The sequence below is a fragment of the Agrilus planipennis genome, unplaced genomic scaffold (assembly GCF_000699045.2).
Source record: "Agrilus planipennis isolate EAB-ADULT unplaced genomic scaffold, Apla_2.0 scaffold13, whole genome shotgun sequence".
In the NCBI taxonomy this organism is placed as follows: Eukaryota; Metazoa; Arthropoda; class Insecta; order Coleoptera; family Buprestidae; genus Agrilus; species Agrilus planipennis.
The window spans coordinates 410,796-438,172 of NW_020439040.1; the positions used below are offsets into that span (position 1 = coordinate 410,796).

Sequence of the window (27,377 nt, forward strand, 5' to 3'; positions counted from 1 at the left end):
ATCACTATTCTTCTCCCATCTCCATCATCTTCGCTTCCTCCCTTTTTACCCAAAGATTGCAACTGAAAGAGAATAATAACTGAGAACTTGATGCAATTTAATTTCTTCCGGTTGTATAAAACCCTAACGGCAATCAATTTCGATAGCTTTATACGGAAACCGCATATATACTACAGTCGGGTCAGTTATTACCAATCGCGTTATTTTCTATCTCTGTACCCAGTCGACATTGCATCGTCATAACTTGCAACACCCGAGGGACAGATAATTGCGAACGGGAATTGTGTATCCGATTAATTTTGCCTCTAGGAACTTTCTCATGCACTAATTCTTTTTATTAACTCCGTAAATAACTATCAAATTAAACAACAATGCGAGAAATTTTACAATTTCCAATTTTTTGCGAATGGAGCATCCGTCAAAACCTACCACGTGAACACTCAATTTCAAATATCAACTGTTAAATTATCGAGAGATTTCTTTTACGTCATCGGCATGCTTTGTACGAATCTATAAGCGAAATACGATATAAACTACGCACAGCAATTGCAGACTACTGCATTGTTCTAAGTGTTTTATGAAGTAGGGTGAAATAGGGTAACTTTATACATATGTTAAGATGAAGCAAATCTCAGTAGGTACTTATATCAAATAATTCCTAAAATTAACAAAAAAAAATGTATAAATAGGTGGACAGATAACTATCAAACCAGTTATAAATATTTAAATCCTAAAATAGGGGTTCACCAGCACTTTTCTGGCAAAATCGTTGAGTAATTTTTATTATCTAAACGACGGTCTTCTGAAGGTTGTAAAATTTAATTATGATATGCAAATAAGGGTTAGTACCAATTTTTTTGTTGAATATTTATATAACTTATCTCCCCCATTGTCCTTAAATGTGGAACAAATAATTGCATGTATGTAGGGATTAAGCGTGGGTTGTACGTGTTTGGAAATTCGAATGAGATCACTTTAAAACGTTAGAGAAAACTTGAATAGATGCAGATAAATAATTTATATTTAAGGGCGGAAGAACTATTAGGGGAAGATCAATTTGGGTTTAGAAGAAATAGAGGAACGCGGGAGGCCATTCTAGCTTTACGGGTAGCAATAGAGAAAACAATAGTAAAAGGAAAGGGTGCGTACATAGGATTTGTAGATTTAGAGAAAGCTTTTGACAATGTTAAATGGGACAAGATGTTAAATATACTTAAAAATGTAGGGATGAATTACAAAGATAGAAGAGTGATACTTAGTTTGTATAAAGAGCAACAGGCAGTTATAGAGCTGGGGATGCAACGTAGAGAAGTAAATATTAGGAAGGGAGTCAGGCAGGGATGCACACTGTCACCGCTACTTTTTAATCTATACATCGAAGACGCCATCAACATCATTAAAGACAGTACAACTGTAGGGATAGATGTGCAAGGGCAAAAGATTAGTATGCTTAGATTTGCAGATGATATAGCAGTATTAGCATCTAGCAAGGAGGACCTAGAGATAGCTTTAAATAAAATGGAAGCGGTACTGACAGATCAGTACTGTATGAAAATAAATAAAAGTAAAACTAAAATAGTGATATGCAAGGGAAGAAAAGGTAGGGAAAGAGCGAATATAAAGATAGGAGACGAAAAATTAGAAGAAGTGGCTGATTTTAGATACCTAGGAAGTCAGATAAGTGAGGATGGAAGGAGTAGTAGGGATATAAAGCAGAGGATAGCGCAGGGTCGTGTCGCCTTTAATAAAAAGAAGTCACTTCTATGCTCACGAACGGTTAATTTAGAAATTCGAAAAGGTTGTTAAAGGTGTATGTTTGAAGCACGGCGTTGTACGGGTGCGAAACATGGACAGTGGGAGCGGCGGAAAAGAAAAGGTTAGAAGCGTTCGAAATGTGGTGTTATAGGCGGATGATGAGGATATCGTGGGTAGAAAAGGTTAGAAATGAAGAGGTATTGGAAAGAATAGGAGAACAGAGGACTCTATGGAAGTCAATAAGAAATAGGCGAGATAGGTTGGTAGGACACCTTCTGAGGCATGAAGGTCTAGTCAGAGACATATTAGAGGCAGAAACAGGAGTTAGGAGGGGTAGAGGTAGACCTAGATTAGATTACTGTTCGCAAATAGTTAAAGATGTGGGTTGTTCTAGTTTTAGGGAAATGCGATGTTTAGCTCAGGATAGGAAAGAGTGAAGGTACGTGTCCAACCAGTCTTAGGACTGATGACCTTATGATGATGAAGGCATAATTTACTCAAATTACAAGAACACTAAAAACTTCTAATGAGTTGATGACTTACTGCAATAAAAACTGTAAGCCAACAAGGATATGCACTCCGTCGTGAAGCTCTTGGTAAAATAGTTAACCGCTGATAGGAGTAGGAGATAAAATTAAGCTGACAATAGTCACATAAACTTGGGTCGTCGTGGACAGAGTCCAACAGCTCCTTAGCGATAATCTTAATGCGAAGCTATTTTTGGTCGAAATTGAGCAATTTTGATACGAATTTCGTGGCGACCAGTCTCATGCCCAAATCATTGGTAAAAATCGAAGGGCAGGAGCCAATCGATACGTTTAGGTCCTCAGCATGTTTTCGTCTACTTACTTGCAATACTTTTGGAAAAGTTTAAACATTTACGTTTAAATTTCCTTTTTATTAGAGGAAGAACTAGAAGAAACAATACCTACTAAATGTTGAGCGAATTAACACTTGCAAAAAAAAAATGGAAAGCAAACAGAATGAAAGCTAGACGAGCTGTCCACTTTGCGGTCGGATATTTTAGAAATTATGTTCTCTGAAAATTTTATTATCTTCGTTCTCGACGTAACCGCCGAGTTTTAATTATGATATGTAAATTAGCGGGCAGCGTTTGCCGTGTGTGATGATGGCAGTTGTACGCCAACATTTTCTGGGTGGTTTTACTCAACCGTATCGTGTTTTATATGCTTTTAAAAACGGAATGTGCACTTAACAAACAGTGACACGCGCATACAGTTCGAACATAAATTACCCGAGAAACACCTCTATACAAAGTATAATTCCCTCATTTGCCATTACCTCTCCATTAGCAATCAACTGTGCTTTTCCTTCTGTTTTATTATAACACAGTTTCATCGTTAGATTGTTATCTTAATTAAAAGGTCTATAAAATAATAAGTTTAGTTACTGTAAGGCTTTTATGTTCAATCAAGAGCAGGCCTAGGAAATGATAAGAAATATATTATTATTTTTTAATTTTGTACGAAGCGGCGGGTGTGATGGATAGTTTATTCAAAAAAATGCCTCATTCGACAATATGTTAAGTCAGGTCCTATCAGCATCTGGGCGGTATTCGGATTTATTATGGCATTTTAACTTATGAGCCTGATCAGAGGGACTGAGCGAAATGCCCAATTTATTATGATCTGGCCCTATCAGAACCAAATCTGCTAGATTGATTAGGTCCAAATGTTACGCCTTAAAAAACATTGCTGATCCAACCCAAATTAAATAATTTAATTGAAACCAAACCTAATCTGGTACACACAAGGTATCCCTATCCCCTGGGCCAAATCTGGCTGCTTGATTGGGCAAAAACGTTTTAAACTATTATGTTTAAGATGTTGCTCAAATCAGGTAATTTGATAAGGGCCAAAACATATAACCTAACCAAGAATATGCAGGGTATCCTCATCAGGTCGCCTGACTGGTCTCAAATGTTCTAAAGCCTAATCAAAGTTATCTTGTCCGGGTCCTATATACAGGTATGCCTTATAGAAACCAGATATAGTTGGGATGTTTAAAATTGGCACAGTTCACAATTCACTGTCACATTTACTTTCTTTTTTCAACTTTTAACTCGACTAGAGCAGTTCCTGAAAAAAAAAACTTTTGGGTGTTTCATTCCCACCAGCCAGAAATGCTGGTGGGCGGGCAGTCCCTCCGGACTATGCCGGAAGATAAGGCGGAAGGCCCTCTGCAGCCTGCTTTCAGGAATCGTGGGAATGGGTGGGTGGTGGTTCGGGTGAGAAAGATGAGACGGACGAAATAAAGACAGAAGAGAATGAAAGATTATATGTGGAATATTACTGCGTCAGCATTTGCCTAAGTGATCCAAGGAAACCACAGAAAAACTTGGACCGGCAGACGGACCCGGAATCGAACCGGTGTCCTCCCGAATGCTAAGCAATGGTCTAAAAACCTCTAGGCCATGCCGCTCGGTTCCTGTCAGACGCCCACTTTTATACTCACGACAGTCGTTGCAAGCAATATTGTAAACATAGATAAGAGATGTCACCCATGAATTGCAGCGGACAGTATTAGAAAAAAAGGAATAACATTACACTAATTGATGTGTAACAGAGAGAGATACTGGCAAGCAGAATGTGAGCATATCGCCAGCATTGGACTTTGAAGAAGAGAAAGTACAACATTCTCAGGTACTTAAGAAAGCTTAAAGTCTTGTTTAAGATATAATTCCATCCAGGCAGTTATAAAGCCGACCCTGATCTTTTGCGTACACCTAAGAAACCTCTAACTGCTGCACCGCTTACAATTATTCGGTTATCCCTTTTCACTTTGTCTGTACTACTCATTTTTGCCCTGTTAGAAGTTGACAAAGAATGGCCCTTGTATCTTGAGAGAGAGAGAGGAATGGAAACTAAATTTAAATCTATTTATTTTAAGTTACCCTTGATTCAATGAATTTGTGCTATAACAATTTATTTTTGCCGTCAATACGTCTGTTACGCGTGCGAACTATTTTAAGAGTATAAAAATTAATGTATTCCGAAGCATTTGTAAGCTTTTTATGTAACACGTCCGAAAGCCTTTGTTTCTGATGTACGAAGCGCCTTTTTCCCAGTACGAGACAGGGAAGTGGTGCAATTCCCAATGAGATAAAACGTTCCCATTCCGTTTCGAATTGCCGCGATTTAACTTATGAACCCCTGTTCGAATTACCATATGCAAATTCCGTCAGAAATAACGGTGCTATCGCGCGCGAGCCCTATAAACAGAAAAAACCTCGTAACCCAGCCGGCAGACGTACACTTTTTGCTCCCTCTTCGTTATAATCGCAAAGATAATGGTTTAGATTACAATTGTGATGAAAAGCCCACCAATAAACCACCGCTGATAATAATGCATCGCGAAAATTACTACTTGTACAAACGGAAACGAATTTTATTCGACCTTTACAACGGAACACGAATTAGGATGGAATTTAAAGAATAATTTATTGCCGAACCATTACGGCACAGTTTTAAGGGCACATCGGGTTCATTTTAAATAAAATAGAAAACACATGCAGGCACTCAACAACAGGGAGATGAAGGCCAAAAGGGAAATGAGGTTAATGCGAAAAAGTTTTCCATTCAATCACATCTAAATGATCCAAACAAATAAAAATCCTGAAATAATGAACAAGAATGTTTCTATTTCTAGTTTTATCATCGTACCATTTCAGAATGTTATGGTTTAGTTAGCAGATACCTTAAATATATGGTACAGGTATATATCAAAAACACTCTGGATATAATTTTAGTCAGTAAGATCTGAACATTAACTAGCCCCTTCCGCTACCTCTATGAAGGTATACATGTCGTAAGTAAACGAGAACTATTTTGGATAAATATCAAGCTGAAATAGTATCAGCATCCATGTATCAGCCCCTTCCAATTTTCGCGGATGTGAATTAAAAAGGAAAAGAAAAATAGTTCTCTATCGCGCTAAGATTAATGAATGGGATATTGACCATTTCGGAAACGTATGTGCATGTCGTTGGTAAACCGACAGCACCAATGGAACTGTAATTTTCAAAGTGCTCGGCGTCCCTCTGTCGAAGCTTCGCCATTTTGCATCGCATGCGGTACGGGACGTGGTGTCCCTGGTACACCTGCGACGACAACGTAACAGCACATAAATCAATTCTTGACCGAAGCAAATTGAAAGCAGTGTGGCTCGTACATTCCCGTCGGTTACTTGCTTTTTAGGAGATTTCCAATGCAATAAATAAGCCACAGAACAACGCAAGTCTTGTGCTAGGAATAGATCCTGCAATTGGACTCGACTGCCATGTGACACCATGACATTCGACACTTTTCTCATGTATTTCATTCCTTGTAATTTGGAAAATGTAGCACAGATACATATGTAGAAGGATTTGAAAGCACTCCCTTTAACCTAACCTAATTACAGTTAGATTTAAAGAAAGGTGGCGATATCGCATCGTAGCATTCTCTTGGAATTACCTACAAAAGCACACGAAAATGAAGGAGATACCTACCCATTTTTCAAGGAATTGTTGGAAATATTTAGCATGAAATTAGGGAAAACAGAAATAAAAGATTATGTTGATACATTTTGTTAATCAAGTTTAATGCTACAACAGAATATCTAATCATTTTTATCTTTTAAACTTGAAAATCAATCTAAAACGTGTGCCGAGTATAATGTTGCATGTTATAGATAGTTCAAAATCTAATGGGTCATCACATACGCGAAAGGCGGACCTTCCTGCAATACAAAAGCATTGATTCGGCTGTTAATTGTGTGCCGCGCTGTACATCCAGGTAAACTACAACCGGTTACGACGTATGCTTTTAATAGGTAAAAATGTAGAAATTAGTGAGTAGGCACAGTTATGTCACTGCGTAATTTAAGGTCGCGGTTCATGAGATTCTAAGCTGCCTCTACCTGTTTGTTTCATTATACCACTCATCAGTTCAAAAATAAGTCCCCTATTTTTTACTAAACAAGTGAATCACATTACTTAATAATTTAAACTCATTGTCTTCCTCTAAACATGCAAAATGTGTTAGCAATTTGCTGTGATTTCCTTTCCCTTGGCCAATTTAAAATAATCGTTCTTCTTCTTCTTCCTCCTCCTTTTCGTCAAGTTCTCCCTCTTCAGCAGGCATCAGATTTAGTCCAAGGGAAGAAAACAATAATCTAAAGACAAACTGAACAAAAGAACTCTTCCGAATTTTCGGCTTTTGAAACAGGAACCGCTACTTTACTTAATGCCCTTTTTGTATTTTCCCGGAATCCTGCACAAAGCTTTGTTTGACTGTATATAAACCAACGATTCCATTTAAAACAAGAGAGAAAACTCACCACTCTAAACATAAATAAAAGTAATAGGGATAGGTATATCGTTTTTCGTTTTATAAATTAGTGTTGTAAAAATTCTAGGTAGCAAATGCAAACAATATATTTGACTTCTCAACTTAAACTCAAAAATTTTATAATTTCGTCGTTGTTCACAATTAATGAAAATAATAGCTAAAAAATTAAACAAATTGCTTAACAATTTGGTTAAAAAGTCAAGTTTTTCGTCAATACATAAGGCTAAGTCTGGGTGTGAAACTTGACCAGTGAGCGCTACAGAAAAGAAAAGTTTAGAAGCGTTTAGGGTGTGTTGTTATAGGGGAGGGGGATGTTAAAAATAACGCGGATATAAAAGGTTATAAATAAAGAGATTACATTATAGTTCTCAAATAGTTAGATATGCACCTAGGTCCAGCCAATTATCGGACTGATGGCCTTATTATAAATACTTAAGAAGGCGATTTTCAAATGGTATACTATTTCACAACATTTAAAATAGGAACGATTATTTTTCATTCCAAATAAATGACAGGGCTTTTAGGGTAATGCGAACTAGCTCTTCCGCAGTGAATTTGTGTGCTAAAATTTCACCGACGGAATGCGTCGCGACGCTATGCGATCATGCGATCGTCTTTAGTTTATGGCCTCCCAGCATCATACGAAGATTGATGGTGCGGCATCGTTCCAACGACAACAATATATCGACGATAACGATAAATAAACACGACGATAACTCTGATAACGATTAATCGACTGCTACATCTTCGTCGACGGAGATATTTTGACGTGGAGTCTTCCATCAGATTTGACCCAGAAGAGACAGTGGTAGACGGATGAAAGGGGGGAAACGGTGGTAGCAGAAAGAAGACAACATCATGCCTGACGTTATAAGAAAACAGACGCCCACGTTAAACTGATGCGAATTATTAATATTTTCGAATATATTACGACATCGACGTCTTTGTTAAAAGGCTGTTAAGGCAAGACAGTATTTTAGGCCTACGCCCCGAAGACATTGTATAGGGGATTTATGTTAATAAAATACGTATTTAGAACTAAAATAATATCACTTGCTTTAACGACCAAAAATCGGTTGTCTGTAAAGTCGGTTTACTGACGATAGTTGAACGTGATAACGTCATAAGAAAATACTGATGGAATGGTTTCATTTTTCAAAATAAAATTTTAATTTTATTTGTTTGATAGATATTTTGTATGGATATAGAGGAGGTAAATGGAAATATTATAGTATAGCAGCTGTCCACGCGGACGCATCGCTCACTCAAGTAGGAGAGAGACAGATGTCGAACGCTGCCGAACGCGGAGGCCGATTGTGCCTCTTTGTCGCTCGTTCCGCGCTCTCGCTTGCACTTCAAGCCTTAAATGGAACGCCTCAGAGCGAGGTAACGCCGTATGAGTCATGTTTTTTCGTGCGTGCAGCCGACTCCATCGAATTATAAGACGTTGTTACATCAAAAACATTTTCTTTCAAATTCTTTACGTTGAGTTTTTCATACACTTTGTTACCTTACAATCATTCAGATAAAAATAATACTTATACATACCAATTACCTAAATGCCACAAACAATGTACTAAATTATTAGTAAAGGGAGAGTTAAAAAAGGTTGTTCTCACTATTGTCCCTTTTGCGACGTCCGTAGTCCTTCATGAACATTTGTTACCGTGAATTCGAATTAAACGTTTTTGTTGTGGCCATGTAGAAACATTACTTTGGAATTAAATTTGGAATTAAATTTGTGCTCGACATCGGAATTAGCAAAGTGCCATTCTTGTCTTGTAATCTGGACAATAAATCAGCTTTAGCTGCCCATCCAATTCAATTTTATCAGGAAGTAATTTTCCGTTTAGGAATGATCCCCGAAATTCTATTCTTTGTGTCTCGAAATGTCCCTTCTGAGAAACAATGCCGTCCATTTTACCGGTTTAGATCAACTTAGCCATTCCTCCGCATTCGTATTCTTCTCTTCCAACTTCGCTAAATTTATAAACACTAAATGTGGCACACTGGGGAGTCCATTTTCCTCATTGAAAATAATATCAAGACCGAAAAGCTTATTAATCTTCGAACAGTGCCGACCGGATATAAACCCCCGAACTGTTCATTTCCGCGAAATATCTAACCCTCTCGAGACTTTAAATGTCTTGATTTTATCCGATAGCTACCCTCGAAGAGACAATTATAGCTTCTTAAGCTCAACGCAACATAAAGTTAATAACATCGGTGGATATTATTTTTATCCAGGGAGATTATCTGAAAACGGGAATCGTCCTGAGGATGTATTAACCTCTTTCTTTAAAGTAGCCATTCCAGGAAACGATGTCAGAAATTGCAACGTTCTGGGATACTGCATTCAACTAAATGACATTTTCATTAAACCACACCACAAGCAATATTCCTTAATATCTTTCTACATCATCACCGACAAATAATAATTAAATATTATACGTATGTCAATTGCATAAATCCAAATAATAGTCATCTCTTTTGTACCATGAGAACTGCACGAGTAGAGTCGCATCCGGGCACATGGAACGATATCGAATATAAAGGGTAGAAGAACCTCACTAACATCACCAGGTGGAATAATACTGATGAAGACAGAACGTTTCGCAATTGTGGTGTTATTAGATATCTTTATTTGCACACTATGCCCATTGAATGTACATATTATCTGTAACCTAACAAATTGATATGATTTGGCTGATAACATGACCCACTACTGGTCCAACAAATTCTGACAAACCTTGGATTCGAAAAATTACAGTACAATCACCTGCTCCTTGATTCAGATCTCAGTGTAATTTTCAGATGCAACAAATAAGTCACCTTGTAGGTATGCCCATTTTGATCTTACACCCGTCTAATAAGATTTTAAAAGTTAGTACTTAAAGATGAAAATAAAGCACTCCGTTATGGCTTTCATCCAAATAAGAGCACAGATGTAACCGCACTTGTATGCCGTCATCTTCGAGTGCTAGGCCGAACATTTCTGCGCCGGGAATTACATTCGTTTCGGTAACGTAAGTGTTTACTTGAATTGTTACAGTCTGAATTTAATTACATGCAACTAAGACTAGTGTAAACAGTTTGCCTTTGCATATTCAAATTATACGTGCCTGTGTTTGCGTTGCAATCTATGTTTTAATAGCGACGGCGACGGGGAAAACGAGGCGCCAGCGTCGGTGTCGTCGCCAACCAACCCGTTGAGACGCAATGTAGGCGACCAAGTAAACGCCAGAGACAGAGACAGGACGGAGGAACTGTTGTAGGAAAACGACGTCATTGGCGACAATGGGCGTCATTCCCTATACTTCTTCTTAAACTTAAATGACGTGAATATGTCTCCATCTAGAACAACTTGTATGACTTCTGCGTCATTAGTTGTTTGTATGGTATATACACCTGTGTTTTTGTAATAAGTGGCAAGCTTTGGAGGGTGTTAAATAGATAAAATAGGGAATTGCATAGTGGGTAAAGCAGCGTGGTTAGGAGACAAATAACCAGAGGAAGTTGGAATCCGAAGCCGGCCCTGGGCGTGGATTGGCAACGTACAGAGAAATTGCAATAACAACTAAGCAGCTACATCGATGAAAACAGACATTGCAGTGTCGCATTTCCCTTCGTGATTCTACCAGGGCCGGACTGGTCCTTTCAAATACGTTTTTCTCGAAAACAGTAAACTTTCAGACCGCCACATATTTACTTAATTTTCTTGTTTTATATTACCCTATTACCTCGTCCAAGCTTGCTACAGAAACACTTTTTCTTAATTAATTTACCACCATTTAATTAAGTGTCTTTGACTAATAACATTTCTGTATTGGTTTTAATTTCTACTATATCGTTTTAACAATCATGCTGGTGGATTATTATTATGCTGTCCTTATGAAACAACGTAATCGCTCTTTCTTTTTATTAAAGTAACAAAACATGAAGTTTTGACCGTAGGACACATATATTACAACCTTCCATCTCTCGGGAATTACCGTTCGTTATAAACGTGTGTACTTAGTGTTTCAATTTCTGATTTCACGAGTTGGTGATGTTACTAATTTACAAAGTTGTGGAATGTAGTTTAGCAAAATGCCTTGGGATTATTCTATCGTATCACAGGAAATTCTACCAAAATCTTTTATACCACACAATATTATCAATATGATATTTTCTTATTTAAGTTCAGTACCTTTGCTTCGCAATTTTAACAGATGAAACTGAAAAGCCGGAATAAAATACCAAAACCTCTTCAATTAGAAAATAAATTATTTTTCTATTTTAAAGTTAAAGGTAAATTATCTCAAAATATTAATAATAGAAAGATATATCTAATCAACAGCAGAATCTTCAGGGTATTTCAATTTTACGATCACATACACAAAAAAGCGACAGAGGAAAACTGTAAAGTAAATACGAGTGGCATACCGCTTTTCCCAGTGTCCAATTGCACTTGTAAATTCAAACATACATACCAACGTGTAGGTACAGAAACAGACGACACATTTACATAGGTACAGGAATTTGTGTTTGCCAAAACACATAGCAAACATATTTCAGTTGTCAGCAACGACAAAATTGCACCACAAACCAGTGAAACTTCAAAGCTATAGCTACCTAAATTGACCTCAATAAATTGGACACATACTACGTCAGCAAGGAACTAACCAGCAAAACGCAGCTTTACCAGATGAATATTTGCTTTTAATCTCTACTTTTTTTATTGAATTTTCTTATATATCGTTCCTACCAGGTGTCCCACAACACCATACAGCTCTTCCTGTAACTTATTTATAAGATTGTCTTTGATATGATTCTTAAAGGCATTAGGATTTTTAAAAAATCTATTCAAACTTCTTATGGACATCGACTTATTAGGAAACGTTTGCCATAATTAGTTTAGAGTAAAGAGTAACTTGACGATAAGCTTCTGAAGCAATATAAACTTACGTCATATTTCCCGTTCTTTTTATTGTAGTAAACATATAAAAGAACTGTTTGACCTTTTTTCCATTAGAGTATAAAACTTCATTGCAATTTCAAATAACTGTAAGCATGCAACATATACAATGTAAAAAGACATCAGGAAGCGACTGCTCGGTTCTCTGCAAAGGCATCCATCGGACTCGGTAAAGTCCCCTGGGACGTGAGACATCTACACGATAAAGGACGTCCACGTTATTGCTTTCTCTTTGACCTACCACCAGTTTTACATTAGTCTAATAAAGCTGATATATTACTTTCTAAAAACGTTACGGGAACAAAAATTGGTTCATATCATTCTTTATTGAGAGAAGCAAAAAAGCGAAGGTATTTACGAGAAATTTATTTTTTTTTTAATTTGTTTATGAGATTTCTCCTATTGATTACGAAAAATGGAATTTTGCGAAGGTTTGACATATAGCGACTGTTATCATTATCATCATAAGGTTGTCAGTCCTAAGACTGATTGGACACGCATCTAAAAATCTAGCATCTCACATCCTTATTTGTCAACTGTAATCTAATCAAGGTCTACCTCTGCTCTTCTTAACTGCTGTTTCTGCTTCTGCCTAGCCCTTCATGCCTGAGAAGGTGTCCCGAACTATTTTTTAATGACATCCCTAGTGACATCCCTTTCTAATGCTTCCTAATTTCAAACTACCACAGTATCAGAAAATACTACAAACGGCACAGTGAACGCCATCTGTAGCACGATGCTACATTTTAGGATTACGTATTTTTCGTACGTTATATATTATATAAATACGTAATCCTAAAATGTAGCATCGTGCTACAGATGGCGTTCACTGTGCCGTTTGTAGTATTTTCTGAAACGCACTGTTAAGACAGCACGTAAAAGTTGGTCTGTGTTCTGTCGAAGCTGCCTGCGACGCGCTGATGAGATCCAAAAAGATCGAAATCGCGATCCGCGTCTGGCAGTTTCGACAGAATACAGACCACTTCGAATTATTTTACCACAGTATCATCATCACTTTTCGAACACTTCTAACCTTTCCTATTCCGCAGCGCTCACCGTCCATGTTTCGTAGCCGTACAACGCCGCGCTCCAGGAATACACCTTTAACAATCTTTTTCGAATTTCCAGTTATGATAACGATCTATTTTATTTTGTGGTCAATGAATTTTGTTATCATCTATATTATACCTAGTCTTTGAGAAATATGCAATTGTATTTTATTCCTAGTGTAATTCAAACTAAAATATTTACCTGTACGTTTCTGTATAAATTTTTTATTAAATTCGCATTTTTATATTCGCATCCATATTTCATTTTCAGTGTGTTGTCAAACTTCCGACGTTTTTCGGCCATGCTAAATGCTGCCGGAAACAAAATGATACACTACCTTGGGTTTATAAAGGGGTTAAATTTATTGTTGCCAACAAACCGGGGTCCAGTATTAGTCGGTCGAGTTTAGAATTTATGAAAGGTTGTGATTTTAGAATTCGTTTAGGACAATTAATTTCCATGTTTTCGTCATGTGCACATAGAGAACCGAAAATTACAACAACTATTCCCGCAAAGATAAATTTAATGTATATGATGTGTATTTGGAGCTTTTGTATAAAGATCGGACGATGCTGAACTTTTGCTATACGGGAAATGGAAAATGTCTACCGAATATAGTAGTAATTATATATTTCTTTGTCGGGATTTTTTCTTTTTATATATCCCATAAGCGCAAATACATAATTTGGTGAATAGGTAGACTATGAACTAAAAATATCATCTGCTTCCGTAAAGACAGTCTTAAACTAACCGAATTCTCAAAACCTGGCCCCTATTGAATCATTGAATAGTATTCCATTGGTATCCCAAAGGGTCATCTTAAATCTTTTTTATGGTAATAGTGTCCTGCGGATTTCGTCCCCGAACATAATTTTTTTCATATTGTGCGGAACGAAAAGTAGGCACACATTGAAAAACAAATAAATTCTAACTGTGTGAGTGGAATAGCGAAGGGGAAGCAGGGAGAGAAATGGGAAGCGTTTGTAGGCCTCGATTTGCTAAAATGCCCTTTGCGATCTTCCCGAGGAGATTCGCTGGTTCCGCGCCCCATATATCTTCATATACAAGACGAGTTTCACCTTATCTTACACAAGAAGTAAGTCGCGAAAATGCGTTAGCGGCGGGGTATATCTTTCCACAAAGAACCAGAACGAATGGGGTCAAACGTCAACTGTTTATTTTTCTTTTTATACGTCGTATATAATGGTATATTTACCTATACACTCTCGTCTGGTTTGACTAGCGGATAAAAAATGAAATCCTTTTAGAGTATATGATAATAATAACGGATCGCGATTTTGAACTTGTTCCAGTCAAACCAAAATGAAGTAATAAATGAAAACTGTTCTCCTATTCATTTCTAACCTTCTCTATCCACGGTATCCTCATCATTCGCCTGTAACATCACATTTTGAAAGCTTCTAACCTATTCTTTTCCGCCGCGCCCACCGTCCATGTTTAGCACCCGTACAGCGTCGCCCTTCAAGCAAACATCTTTAACAAACTTAACCGTTCGTGAGCATAGAAGGGAACACTTTTCACACCTGAGAAGGTGCCCTACTAACCTATCTAGCCTATTTCTTATTGACTTCCATATAGTCCTCTGTTTTCCTATTCTCTCAAATACCTCTTCATTTCTAACCTTCTCTATCCACTGTATCCTTGTCATTCGTCGGTAACACCACATATCGAAAGCTTCTAACCTTTCTTTTCGGCCGCGCCCACCTTCCATGTTTCGCACCCGTACAGCGCCGTGCTCCAAACACACACCTTTAACAACCTTTTACGATTTTCTGAATTAACCGTTCGCGAGCATAGAAGTGACTTCTTTTTATTGAAGGCGACTCGACCCTGTGCTATCCTCTGCTTTATATCCCTACCACTCCTTCCGTCCTCACTTATCCGACTTTCTAGGTACCTGAGTCCCTCTACAGCGAAATTTTTCCTTACAACTTTAGCCGCCTCATTGTTTTTAAATCTTACATATGATTCGCCAGTTAGGTAAAACTCGACGATACCAGAAATTAATGCAGTAGCACTATACCTCGTGCCTAATACGAGTTGAACGTAAATTCAAAAAGCAATTTATTTCTACCATTCCGACCGCAAAACGCTCTGCTAACATCAAAGAGCCGTCGCATTAAAAATGCAAAGGGCGAAGTGTACTTTTGACGAGCCAACACGAGAATAAATTTTAAAGGCCAACTGGGACTGAGCCTACATCAAAAAGTGATTCAATTAAACCATAGCCCATACCTACCGCGATAAGTCGGCTGGTCGTAGATGAAAATCATCGCATCCGAAAATACTTTTGTTGCTCTTGCGAAAATTGCTTTTTCTCTCGAACGAAGAGAGAATCAGTGCCAGGAGCATCAACGTAAACTGCTTATACGACTAACTCGTAATTCCGATTTGAATTTTACAACACAACATCTTTCGCTTTTCCCTGATACCTAGATATTTCTACCTGCCTCCGATAAGGCAGTCTTCCTATCGCTGTAAACAACAAACTACCAGCTGTTTTACTTTGCAGGGCGAATTATTTTTCATTTCGACATCGAGGAAGTACCCGTGGGACAAACGACATTTGACCATTTTCCAACGACGTAACGTACAGGTAGTCTAATCAACGAGGGAAATGAATGACAAGTGACCCAAGTGAAAAATCCCAAGAGATGATGAAACTTCAACGGTAAGTCTAATTAAAATAAAACAGAAAGTATTGCCTATCTCAATGGGGAAGATTTGTAGATAATTAATATCAGTTAAGTGCTTCTTAAAGCGATGGTTTTGGGACCTTTTAAGTACCTACTAATCCCAAAACAGAAAGGCATATTCTGTTAATAAATATTGTAAAAATATTGAAAAGTTACGTTCATGATTAGTTAAATCCTGTATGTATAAAAATGTTCTGTCTATGACTCTGCGTAGGTATAGACTTGTAATGATAATTCGAGAAGATATTTCTTCGCAAAATCGAAATTTTTAAATAAAAACAGCAATATTTAGACATTTTAGACATTTTCAAATGTCAATATTTGATCTAAACAACTTGAATTCGCATTTTTCGGTAGCCATTTACTAGAATTATCGAATATCTGCTCGCACATCTATTCCTATTTATCTTATCATTTTCCGAACGGCTTTTTGCCTGATAACCCTGGCATAAGAAGAAGTGGAAGAAGAATAAGAGAACGAAGTAGTTGAACTGCTTAGAAAGTTATGGAATATATTATCCTGGAGCTCTCCATTTTTATATATTGATATTTCCGACGTTCACAATACCTTTCCTGGATTTCGAACTTCCTCTCCGTCTCGACTAAGCGAGTTCGGCAACTTTTGGAAAACAGATTACATGAGTGATATGACGAAAAGTCAAACTTAGTTTGGCAGCGAACGGGAGACAGAGTATAAATATTTATTTCGTTAGACGCTGTACCGAAAAGGAAATTTGCTTCGTCCTTTTTCAAATTCGAAAGGACTCCAACCAAATAGCCAAGACGTGATTTATAAACATCACGTTTGCATAATTTCAAAAAAGAATTCGTTGGTTACTAGTCCAAAATGTGCATTCTTATGAAGTAAAATACATAAAATCTGTATTTTACGGTTAGATATGTAACCAAATAAACAAAATTGGTTGATCTCATCAACTAGTGAGGCTTTTGATTCAGTAGGCAGATACAATTATGATATTTACTTGATTAAGATTATAAACTAATTCCTAGATTAGTAGGTCAATTAACAATCCTATAAATAGTTACTTTTTATTCGAGCGATCAAGCATGAGAAGCGAATAAGGCAAGGCGGTGAGGCGGTTAGCTTCACTCACCCTTATGGTTTCACTGCCATTTCTTACGCATTTTATTTTTCAATTTGTATTATTTCCATCAAATTACATAAATAAATAATTTGTTGGCAGTCTGCCTAGTCCTGAGATCCACATTATTATAATACTAAAGAGAACTGAATCAAACAACTATTAATTCCTGCATAGTTACTGAAAGCCGAAAAGTTTTCCATTATTCGTGTTTCATCGAGGAACAGAATCTAGCTGCATTATTTACTAAGAACGTGTGTGTATATTATTAGCTTTCCTGCTACGTTCGACTCGTTGAAACTTGCTCGTTTCGCACCTTGTTTGGTAACTATCGATACTTGGGAGTCCTTTGATACCCGTCTCCTAATTAGAAAGCGTAGAAGCGCCCCCTTAGTTTAATAAGAAGTAGCGCCATTAAAAGCACCGAAAGGGGAAGGAAATTACTTTCCACCGATTGAGTCGCTCCGATCTTGCTCAGTACTATACAATCGTCAAAGGAACTTGTAATTATCAAGTGGCACCACCGGTGGTATGGTTCCTTTTTATAACCAGAAGAACCTGGAAAATGAGTTTCATCTAACCCATAATTAGTAGCTACTAACAATTATTAACTATTAGTATTATTAAGGATTCATTGCGAAATTATATCGCGCACTCTGATTAATTTGCAAACTTTAAATGATTCTCATTTGAATTATATTGCGTATATATTGACTTAAATGGGTGAGTAAGGGTCCTACGGCTTCCCTGTATAGAATTTTGTACAAACCGGGAAATCTTGACGAAGTTGTTTACCAATATCACCTCAAAAGAACTTCATCGTAGATTCTTGATCATCATCATTCTATTGAGTCCATAACACGCGCATTATTTCGAACATGTTGGTTCACATCAGCACGCCATTAGCATTTCCGACAGAATAGAATATATAGAGATCTACAATTAAGTAACTATCGTGCAGTAATGGTTGAAGAAGTCCTTTTTTTATTAAGGATAACTCTTAAGGACTTATCCACATCTTTGTATCATTCTATGCGTCTATTTTGGATTCAACCAAACAGTGCATGAAAAAATGATTAGGTAGTGATAAAATACAAGTGCCTCACAACAATTGTTACTGACTTATTGTTAGATATAGTGAAAGATAGCTTTCAATCAGTCTAAATCATTAATGCAGTTAAAAAAAGCAGGACGAAGTTTAAAATCAGGTAGAATATTTCACCGTGAACATTGAATACAGTTCGATTTTTATTCAGTTCAGCTCCCACGGTATGCACCTTGTCGTTTTCTTTTCCTTTTTTTCATTTTCTTTTGCAACATAGAAAAATGTTTAAGGTGAACTGTTCGTCGTTCTGCATCGAACGGAAAGTTGTGATTTTGCCAGTCGTCGATTTAAAATGTTTACGAACCCGTAAAGCAGCAAGGACGTGGAGTTTCTACCCGCAGGGGCCGAATTCACGGCTCTTCATTTCCATAATAGATACAGCTATAACAAATGATGCATCGTCGAAAGATTTATTTATTGAGGAAGGAAGTTGGTCAAATAAATGATGCGTGATCGCTATACGATGAACGAAACGAAGGAATAAAAGAATAAGCTAACTCGAATAGTTTATTTCTACAAAAATCTTCCAACACTTGAACAGGATAATCATGCAATTAAATATACATCTAAATAATGGTTAAACTATTTAAATTACAACGTTTCAATATTATCTAAATCACAATCACGAGTCATTAATGACATAAATGTAGGAAATTGCCAAGGTATGTCTCCTACCGTTGATAGATAAGTTTAGAAATGAAGAGGAATTAGAAAAAGTAGGAGGACAGAGGGCGCTATGAAAGTCAGGAAGAAATAGGCAAGATCGGTTGGTAGGGCACCTTGTCAGGCATGATGGGCTAGTTACGGAGATATTGGAAGCAGCAACAGGAGTTAAGAGGGGTAGATGTAGACCTAGATTAGATTACTATGCACAAATCGTTAAGAATGTGGGATGTTCTAGGTTTAGAGAAATGCGATGATTAGCTGTGTTAGGGGTGTCAAACCAGTCTTAGGACTGATGATGGTGTCTCCTACACCAAACTTCTGAGTATCCAGTAATAAGTTATAAAATAAGATAGACCAGTAAATTACTTATTCATTTTATTGGGAAACATTTACAAATAAAAGGGAATGTAGTCTTCTTTTAACATTGTTATTATCCTTCGCTTCGATCAAAATCTTCACAGAAGTTAACTCGAAAAATATTCCATTTCTAGATAAAATTGATATCCGGGTTTTTAGCTATTACTTTTCCCCTTTTCTTCCAGATATTGATTTATATATTAAATTCCCTTAATGAATGCAATTTGTTGACAACAATTTATTACAAAAGACACTTGTTATTGCTGGTAGTTGTTCTTTGAGCAGACGCTCGCTAAAATAACAGAATTAATCTGGTAAGAAGGTGGTTCGGAGTGCTAATAACTTCAGTACTCCACGCAGACAGACAACGCGATGTCGCTGAAATAGCGGTCTACATTGTCTCGAATTGAATAAACCCGAGAATTATGTCTTTCGAAAAGCAATTATCTAATTACACAATCGCTCCGCGTTATGTACTTCGTACCTTCGGAATTCGATGATGAGAGAAGGAACATTAGACACCATTCGTCGGTGTGGCTTTTTACTCTAGAAATATTACTGCAGACCCTTCGATCAATTATCATTTAAAACAGTGGCGAATCGGTAAGTGTATTAAAGAATAAAATTATAAAATGACACGGTCTCCCACGAGAGTTATGTAATGTCAAGTGTTAGAGTTTTTTATTCACAGAAACTATTAGTTTTATACATTTCCTGGTACAATATCGAAATTTCATACAATTCCTAAGAAATGTATGTATAGAAATCTTTGAAGCAATATTTTATTCATTTCCTAAATAGCCTCGGAAATGTATAGATTTCCTAGGAATTGTATACAATTCCTACATTTCCAGTAACACATACATCAAATCAATACGTTATTGATGTCTATTCCCGGTATGCCAAAATAACAATTTATTTGTTATTCAAATCAGAAACTCCGACTGCAAAATTGAACGGCATTTTGAGTTGGTTTGAATAAACCCCCTTCCCATGTAGTTACACCCTTCGAACCAGTTTTACATATTGATACAAAATGTGAAAATTCAAAATTTACCTACGTTTCGAGTGTGGCTCTTTCGGTTTTACGACTAGACACCCAAGATGTTTAGATCACTTCTGAAACGTGCAAATACCTCTACCACTCAAACGTGACTACTATATAAAAAAACAAAGTGGATTACGTGGAAAGCAGGAGCTTCGCGTTCCCGTAAACGTCTTCTTTCGAATTGTAACTGAACTTTCAATCGCGATGCAAACTGCTCAACGTATTCCCGCCCTTGTCATAACACGTACGAATGTAAAGACGTTTTTCTGCACCTGAAAAACCAAATGTGACGCTAACGTTTTTTTACTTTACTTTATCGGTAAAGGCAGGTTTACACGGATAGAGCATTAGTGAATAGAGTAGAGTTGGTCTAGTACTATTTCCCGCGTTTAAGTACAATATAAGCCGGAAATGGTTCCCCAAAGAGTAGAGAGAAGACATCTAGTTGTGACATGGACATAGAGTTTATTGTTAGAGTAATAAAGTCAATAAGTACCCGAGTAGAATTTATTTTTGGGAACCGGTTGGGTCTCTATTGGATTTTTCCAAATTCAAATGGGGTCCCAAATGGGACACCCAAACGGTTCCCTATTGGAAATGTAAGGCTTTCCCCACCTGGGACCCGGTAGGGAAAGCCCTAATTGAAAAATTTGGGGAAATTCCAAATGAATTTTGTCTAACCTTCATGTATTAAAGATAATTCCCGATTTTTTTCACGAAATTTTCTGACACGTAAACGTGTTCACGACGTCTTTCTTGTGATGAATTTGTTGGCATAGCACATAAATAAATTGTTGAAAATATCGATGTTGATATACGAAAAAAAAAGGGTATGTCTAAACTGTTTTGTAAACTACTAGTAGTTGTACTGGTCACGTACGCACGCTACCCCCATTTGCTCTTCAAAATGTTTTCTTGGGTTGCAATAAAATAAGTATATGATATAGTTAGGGAAATCCCGATTGGGTCCCAATAAATGGCTAACTGGTACATGAAAGTATAAAAATAATTATTAATAGGATACAGTAAATTAAATAACTATTTACTATTTATAAATTAAATAATTATTAATTATTCTTCAATAAGATTGGGAATAGGGACCCAATTGGAGTTAGAGAATTCACAAAATAAATTCTACTCGGGTACCATATTATTGCCAAAATTCGTCAGACATTTACCTAAAACAAATGACATGTGATTTTGGTCTTGGTCTAGCTCTCGGCCTTTGTCTTATTCTTCTGTTTTGGTTTTGCTTATTCAGTCTTAGTATTGAATTGCTGATAAAGTCTCGGCTTTGTCCTGACCTTGGTCTTACTGACATAGTTTTGGTCTTTTAAGCGAATTAACCCTTGGTCTTGCTCGTTTAATCTGACCAGTTTATTTAATAATTCTTCTAAGCGTAAATGTTTCTATTTATCGACACAATAACTGTTTTAAATACTGAAATTCGGTCTTGCTATTGGACGATTGAAAATTATAATTGCATTTAATAATAAAGAGAAAGAAACATAAAAACGAAATAATTTTTGGATTTCACTTGTAGCTATCGACTCACCTTTTACGCTTAATTTTCTTAAAGTCATAATATACCTGGTTAATGCAGATTCTGAAAATTTAAATGTTAATACATTCAAGCCATTTGTGCTTTTCTATTTTGCCAATTTCGTAACGATTTGAAAACCGTTCGCGTAGCCTCATTCGGACTTTTTAGCACCAACGAACACGTCGATAATTGAGTGGAACCCGTGACGAATAATATGAAAGTTGAAAGTAGGCGCAGTACAGTTACTGCATTTCAAACGGTTCAATAATTTCATTTCCGCTTCCGGAGAAAAGCTGAACGTTCTAAAAATCTTTGAAGAACTCCAACCCCTGCCATGTTTCAATTCGGTTAAAGTTAATGCGCCTCCGGGACAATCGCGATATAACGCACAATTTCGGCTCTTTAAATAGATACTTAATTGGAAGATTCCGGAAAAGGTTTCCATGAAAAGGATAAATAAGGTATGCTGCCCGAATTGGTACTCTGAATTAAGCACACCTTTTCAATTACCTAATTCAATAAAACTCAAGTAAAATGTATATTAATATAACGAAATTGAAAAGGGTCTATTAAAAATTTTTAAAAAGAACTTTATGAAAAGGACAATTAAGTGACATAGTCTAAATTTCTAAAGAATTTTTTTTAATACTACGTACGTGTGTTACCAAACAAATTTTGCAATTAAAATCATCAGCTCAATTTTGCTGTTTATGATGTATCTTCACTGCTAAAACCACAACAACAAAAGCTTTAAAGTCTCGTTAATCCAAATATTGCGCACGTATTTCCACTTCTTTCTATACTATTCCCTAAAACTAGAACAAGCCACATCTCTATCTATTTGCTAAGAGTGACCTAATCTGTAGGATTTCCTCTTCCCTATTCACTATATATCGACCTAGGATTTGGAACACGTACGTCCTGTACAGCCACTTTAATTTTATACAGGTCCTAGCAGCCAAAATATGGATAAAAACAACGTATAGATATTATACTTCGTTTATTTTCTGTAACGATATGACCTTCAGTTTGATCGGCGCAAAGTAGAAAAGAACACCACTAGGCCAGAAAAGGAAGGAGACAACTCTCGGCCAAACTCTTAACCGGTGAAGAGCGTATAATCCGTACAGTACTGCACGGAAAAATTGACCATTTTATCCACTACAATTGCATTGCTCAAATGTGCTATTATTGGTACCATTTACTATTGAAAATATCAACGAGATGTTTATTTATATTTGAAGACATATTTATGGTTTTAACGCTTGTTTTCGACTCGCACTACTATTCATGATTGAACAAAACTTTTGGCAGGTACTGTATGAATAAGTATGTTTAATGAACAAGAGTCGAAAGTATAATAAGCTTTTTCTCCCTACCTACGATTTTGCCAGCGCGCATCCAAGACATTGGAAGAGGCACATCGTTCGAGAGGAAGTAAATGAAGTATAGTTATGTACTCGACCTTTAATAGAATAAAAAGAAAATGTTTTAATATCATTAATACAACATTTGCAACATATTAGGTACCTACAACAAATTCTGCTATTAAGGCATGATAGTTTGTTCGATATTCGTTATCCTTTCATGTCTTTTTGAACAAGTGAAGTGACAGGAAATCGATCATGTGTTCACCCCAAAATACAAAAGGGTGATGGATGAACCTTTTGAACTGCCGAAAGTAGGTAACATAAAACTATACATGCATGTATATATACTTCGTTATTTACAACAAAAACATGTTTGTGTAGGTACTAAAAGCCAAAAATGGCCTGATCCAGAAAAGGACTCATTAAGTACTTAGGAGCAGGTCCAGGTAGATAAATAGAGCTTAATTGCCTTATGTCATTTGTTAAGATTAAAGCAATCCGGTAAAAAATTGTCCTTTTCGAATAATACCTTAAAGTAGTGAAGGTAAAGATTATTAGAGCATAATTACACAAAAGGATTTATTTATTCTTTAAAAATGTACAGACTTCGAGGATAATAAAACGTAGCTTAAGAGTTACCTACTCCAATATTTAACTAGCATGAAAATGCAGGAAAATTCCGACGTGGCTATGTCATCATAATTTTCAAAAGGATATGAAAATTTTAACACATATTCTTGCTACCTTCGTAAAATGTCTGTAATATATAAAAAAAAGTATTAGAAACTGCATTTTTTACAGTTTATTAAAGCTCCAGCAGAAATGTAAACTTAAAACAAAAGACATATAGGAAGGTACCCATACTACGTGACCCATTTTTTACACCCTCCTACCCTTGGTAATCACCCGTGGTATATGCCAAAACACCCCTCTTCCTCTAGTTTTCACATAGTAATTCATAAATATGGTTTTAAATATCTGCAAACAAAGAAAGTTTTAAATATACCCTAGACAAAAATTTTCAGTCTCTCTCCAGTCTCTCAGACTCTTTCAGCGTCTCTGAGAGCGTCTCTCACAGTCTCTCAGTTATTGCCTACGTGTTTTTATGGATCTCTCACAGTTTCTGTATGAGAGACTCGAACGATAAATGTTAATTCAGAGATTCGAGTCTCTCACAGAAAGACTGAATGAATAAAACTAAAAAATTGAGAAACTCGAGTCTCATGTAGAAAGACTGGGATCTCTGAAATATGTTGATTTTTTAACCATGTCTATCGAGACACCACTTATTGAGAGATTCGAGTCTCTCGTTCAGAGACTGGATACGAAATGAGGATCTCTCTTTGAGCGACTCGAGTCTCTCATTCAGAGAAGCTTAACAGTTTTTTTGACAGTCTCTCCCAACGACGCTAGAGACTCGATGAGAGACGAAGACTTGAGTCTCGCTTTCGGAGACTCTTTGAGACTGAACATTTTTCTCTCGGGTAGCGCAAAATTTTCCTACGTGTCGAAAACCTAAGTCCCTCCGCCCCTGTGACCAAGCGTGGTATTTTTGAAACCCCGCCCCCAAACGGATTACGCAGCATGTGGATCTTTGACTTAGTTCATTATCAATTTTGACTCTCTTGCCAATTATATTATTTATCGGTAAGATTGAAAGCAAAAAAGTTTGTTCTCCGCGATTAACAAAGCGACTCTGAATTTGTTGTTTCTTTTTCTTAAGTACTTACTTTTACGGTTTTCATCTATAATAGAAACGAAAGTTATTATTTCTTCGTTCAGAAAGAAAGCTCTTTTCGCAAACACAATCCTGCAACAATATAAAGAACCGTACGTATACATACACAAAAATAATAATAAAATGTTTCATGTTCAGTCGAAGCATTAAAGAAACATTAAAGCCAACAAACATCAAAGGGAAATGTAGAAGTTGCGTAATTAACACAAAGTTAACTCTACGTCGACTTCTTTACAAAGAAATTAATTTGGAACAAAATTAAATTCTGCTCTTTTTCCAATTTGAACGCGAAACGAACGAAATTTGAGGAAATGTAACAAAGGCGAAGGAAAACAAAATACAAAACTTAGCAGTTAATTATTTTCAGACTCCTTCGTTTTAATTCATCATTCAAAATATTTTAGAGAACGAAACAATTATGTTCATACATTAAAGACAACATTAAAATTACAATATTATTTAATCAGACATTAAATGTGAATAAACGTGAAACAACATGAAGATGTCAACCGAGTAACTCTACACTTAAGTCAAAGAAAAACAAAGTAAAAAAAGATCGCTATGTCAGTATTATTTGAAATATTACCTCCTTTGAAATTCAAGCATCTTCCTGCATTTATGCATTGCACTGTTGATACGCGCACACAACTTTTATGTATGCACGTTATACAAAGGTAAAGGTAAAGATGGCATTGGTTAGTGAAAAGTCACATATGACTTTTAAATAGCATGCTCTCTACACGGTTCGTTATCATACATGACAAAACACATTTACTAGAACGTAAGAAGAAGCACAGGCTGTTTCTTGTCACATAGACTCTGTAATGTATGTGCATATAACTGTTAATACCTTCTATAGAAGACACCTAGTCAAAGTAAACACAAAATTAGGTAAAGACAAGTTTCATGCTGCTGTTAATTAAAACACAATTTGTCAAAGAATTCTCTGAACGAAAGACTCGAATCTCTCAATAAGTGGTGTCTCGATAGACATGGTTAAAATTTTAAAAGTTCAACATATTTCAGAGATCCCAGTCTTTCTACGAGAGACTCGTGTCTCTCAATTTTTCTGTTTTATTCATTCAGTCTCTCTGTGAGAGACTCGAATCTCTGAATTAACAGTTTTATCGTTCAAGTCTCTCATACAGAAACTGTAAGAGATCCATAAAAACACCTAGGCAATAACTGAGAGACTGTGAAAGGCTGAGAGACGCTGAAAGACTCTGAGAGACTGGGGAGAGACTTAAAATTTTTGTCTAGGGTTCCTATATCCCAAAGCTTGCAACCGATTTTTATGGCCAGAAAGTATAAGCTTTGTAATACGTTTGTATGTTCTTTTACATCATGCGATCGCTATAAATGGTACAATATTAACGTAGTAGTTTTCGGTTTCTGACACATTCCCGAAGCGTGACTCGATTTTCCTTTATCGTTAGATATATAAAGACTTCTGTCATATATGCTCAGCGATATATATATATATATATTGATGGTAATAAAGAAGAAGCCGTTTCACAAATTGCAAATATTTTATGCAACACGTACCAAAATGGCACCGTATGTCGAGCAGTAGAATACGTGATTTGTATAATACAAGGTGACAAATTGAATAAATTTCTGCAACCATAAGAGATATAAACAGCTTTCTTATGCAAGCTTTTATAATATGAGAATCCTGGTTTAATTTTTGGAATATAGGTATTTCAGAAAAATTAAACTATGTGGCTGAACCGCAGGAATCGTCTGCTAGCTTTTGGTGCACCTTTAGTCATTATTATCTACCATATTAGCTACTAAAAATTAAAACTCATACCTGAAAGTCATAATCACAGACAGTAATAAATATGTTTGTCAGTTTTTGCCTTTAGCCCAAGAATCACTCGACAAATTTTAACAGGATATTCGCTATTGTAAGTCAAAGCTAGAAATTATCTGCCTATTAAATAAGGAAGCCGGAATAGGGAACGGACTAAGGGTTGACCTCATTACCGAATTTCGTCTGGACATGGATAGGTACTGTAGGTCTTAGGAATGCATTTTTTATTTAATAAAGCATAAAAGGTAACCTATTTTGTAAGAATAAAAAAAAATATATCATTAAGAGGTTGGATTGGTTCAGTTTCCTGTTAAAAGCGGTGTATAATATAATTATACATAGACAACGTCGAATATGATTTACAAAATTCCGTTATTATAAGAAAACAAGAAGGGGCTGGCTGTGAATGATGGCAGTGAAATGTGTCGTTCGCAGACACAGGGAATAATGAACAGTCCACAAGTGAACTTAATTTCGTAATTCATTCGAGTGGTTCGTTGGTTGGTTTGGTGCCCTGGATTCTATTAACGTGCCCGCAAGAGCTAGAGGAAGAAGAGGAGGAGGTGGGAGATTGGGGGAGCCACCGTCGCTGGCGCAGTCGACTCCGCTACAGAGAACACTGGGTGGCATGGAAGGCGGCAATATCGGCCCTCGGCATAAATTGTCACTCTCAAATTCGAATAAAGATATATACCTATATATAGATATATTTCGACGCCATTCGTTAACTGACTTTGTTACTGGTTCCCCTTTTATTCGCTTTCGTGTTGTAAGGAACCGGATTATCGTCAAATGTGAACA

General features: G+C 36.5%; 1 long non-coding RNA gene across 1 annotated transcript in view; it reads left to right on the plus strand.

Moving 5' to 3' along the window:
- Window positions 1-27,377, plus strand: part of LOC108744202 — a 209,245-nt gene that overhangs the window by 124,307 nt on the left and 57,561 nt on the right. Inside the window, exon 4 of the long non-coding RNA XR_001938937.2 lies at window positions 15,647-15,805. This is a non-coding gene — a long non-coding RNA (uncharacterized LOC108744202). The remainder of the gene's footprint in view (window positions 1-15,646; window positions 15,806-27,377) is intronic.